This window comes from Hordeum vulgare, chromosome 1H, assembly GCF_904849725.1.
Source record: "Hordeum vulgare subsp. vulgare chromosome 1H, MorexV3_pseudomolecules_assembly, whole genome shotgun sequence".
NCBI lineage: Eukaryota > Viridiplantae > Streptophyta > Magnoliopsida > Poales > Poaceae > Hordeum > Hordeum vulgare.
The window spans coordinates 493,405,582-493,408,307 of record NC_058518.1 but is presented as its reverse complement, the minus strand read 5'-3'; positions in this window follow the sequence as shown (position 1 = coordinate 493,408,307).

The window sequence follows — 2,726 nt, the reverse complement described above, 5'->3', positions numbered from 1 at the left end:
TCCTAGGTCCTTCATAGAGAAACTTTTATTCAAGTAATCCTTTATGCTCTCTAAAAACTCTACGTTGTTTCCAATCAGCAATATGTCATCCACATATAATATTAGAAACGCCACAGAGCTCCCACTCACTTTCTTGTAAATACAAGATTCTCCAACCACTTGTATAAACCTAAATGCTTTGATCACCTCATCAAAGCGTTTGTTCCAACTCCGAGATGCTTGCACCAGTCCATAAATGGATCGCTGGAGCTTGCACACTTTGTTAGCATTCTTAGGATCGACAAAACCTTCGGGCTGCATCATATACAACTCTTCCTTAAGGAAACCGTTAAGGAACGCCGTTTTGACATCCATCTGCCAGATTTCATAATCGAAAAATGCAGCTATTGCTAACATGATTCTGACGGACTTAAGCATCGCTACGGGTGAGAAAGTCTCATCGTAGTCAACTCCTTGAACTTGTGAAAAACCCTTTGCCACAAGTCGAGCTTTATAAACGGTCACATTACCGTCAGCGTCCGTCTTCCTCTTAAAGATCCATTTGTTCTGAATGGCCTTGCGGCCCTCAGGCAGTACCTCCAAAGTTCACACTTTGTTCTCATACATGGATCCTATCTCGGACTTCATGGCTTCCAGCCATTTGTTGGAATCTGGGCCCACCATTGCTTCTTCATAATTCGCAGGTTCATTGTTGTCTAACAACATGATTGATAAGACGGGATTACCGTACCACTCTGGAGCAGCACGTGGTCTCATCGACCTGCGTGGTTCGACAGAAACTTGAACTGGAGTTTCATGATCATCATCATTAACTTCCTCCTCAACCGGCGTCGCAATGACAGGGGTTTCCCCTTGCCCTGCGCCACCATCCAGAGGGATGAGAGGTTCGACAACCTCGTCAAGTTCTATCTTCCTCCCACTCAATTCCCTCGAGAGAAACTCCTTCTCGAGAAAAGCTCCGTTTTTAGCAACAAAAACTTTGCCCTCGGATTTGAGATAGAAGGTGTACCCAACTTTCTCTTTTGGGTAACCTATGAAGACGCACTTTTTCGCTTTGGGTTCCAGCTTTTTAGGCTGAAGCTTTTTGACATAAGCATCACATCCCCAAACTTTAAGAAATGACAACTTTGGCCTTTTGCCATACCACAGTTCGTATGGTGTCGTCTCAACGGATTTTGATGGTGCCCTATTTAAAGTGAATGCAGCTGTTTCTAATGCATAGCCCCAAAATGATAACGGCAAATCAGTAAGAGACATCATAGATCACACCATCTCTAATAGAGTACGATTACGACGTTCGGACACACCATTACGCTGTGGTGTTCCAGGCGGTGTTAACTGTGAAACAATTCCACATTGTCTTAAGTGAGCACCAAATTCGAAACTCAGATATTCACCCCCACGATCAGACCGTAGGAACTTGGTCTTCTTGTTACGATGATTTTCCACTTTACTCTGAAATTGCTTGAACTTTTCAAATGTTTCAGACTTGTGCTTCATCAAGTAGACATAACCATATCTACTTAAATCGTCAGTGAAGGTGAGAAAATAACGATATCCGCCGCGTGCCTCCACGCTCATCGGACCACACACATCGGTATGAATGATTTCCAACAAGTCACTTACACGCTCCATTGTTCCTGAGGACGGAGTCTTAGTCATCTTGCCCATGAGGCATGGTTCGCACGTGTCAAGTGAATCAAAGTCAAGTGACTCCAAAAGTCCATCAGCATGGAGTTTCTTCATGCGCTATACACCAATATGACCTAAGCGGCAGTGCCACAAAAATATGGCGCTATCATTGTTAACTCTAACCTTTTTGGTCTCAATGTTATGTATATGCGTATCGTTATCAAGATTCAATATGAACAATCCTCTCACATTCGGTGCATGACCATAAAGATGTTACTCATAGAAATAGAACAACCATTATTCTCTGACTTAAAAGAGTAACCGTCTCGCAATAAACAAGATCCAGATATAATGTTCATGCTCAACGCAGGCACTAAATAACAATGATTTAAGTTCATCACTAATCCTGATGGTAACTGAAGTGACACTGTGCCGACGGCGATTGCATCAACCTTGGAACCATTTCCTACGCGCATCGTCACTTCATCTTTCGCCAGCCTTCACCTATTCCGCAGTTCCTGTTTCGAGTTGCAAATATGAGCAACAGAACCGGTATCGAATACCCAGGCACTACTACGAGAGCCGGTTAAGTACACATCAATAACATGTATATCAAATATACCTGATTTTTCTTTGCCCGCCTTCTTATCTGCCAGATACTTGGGGCAATTGCGCTTCCAGTGACCCATACCCTTGCAATAGAAACACTCCGTTTCAGGCTTAGGTCCAGCTTTGGGTTTCTTCGTCGGATTGGCAACAGGCTCGCCGCTCTTCTTCGAATTGCCCTTCTTGCCTTTGCCGTTTCTCTTGAAACTAGTGGTCTTGCTCAGCATCAACACTTGATGCTCTTTACGGAGTTCAGACTCTGCGACTTTCAGCATCGCAAACAACTCGCCGGGAGACTTGTTCATCCCTTGCATGTTGTAGTTCAACACAAAGCCTTTATAGCTTGGCGGCAGTGATTGAAGGATTCTGTCAGTGATAGCTTCTTGTGGGAGTTCAATCCCCAGCTCAGCTAGACGGTTTGAGTACCCAGACATTTTGAGCACATGTTCACTGACAGATGAGTTTTCCTCCATCTTGCAAGCATAGAA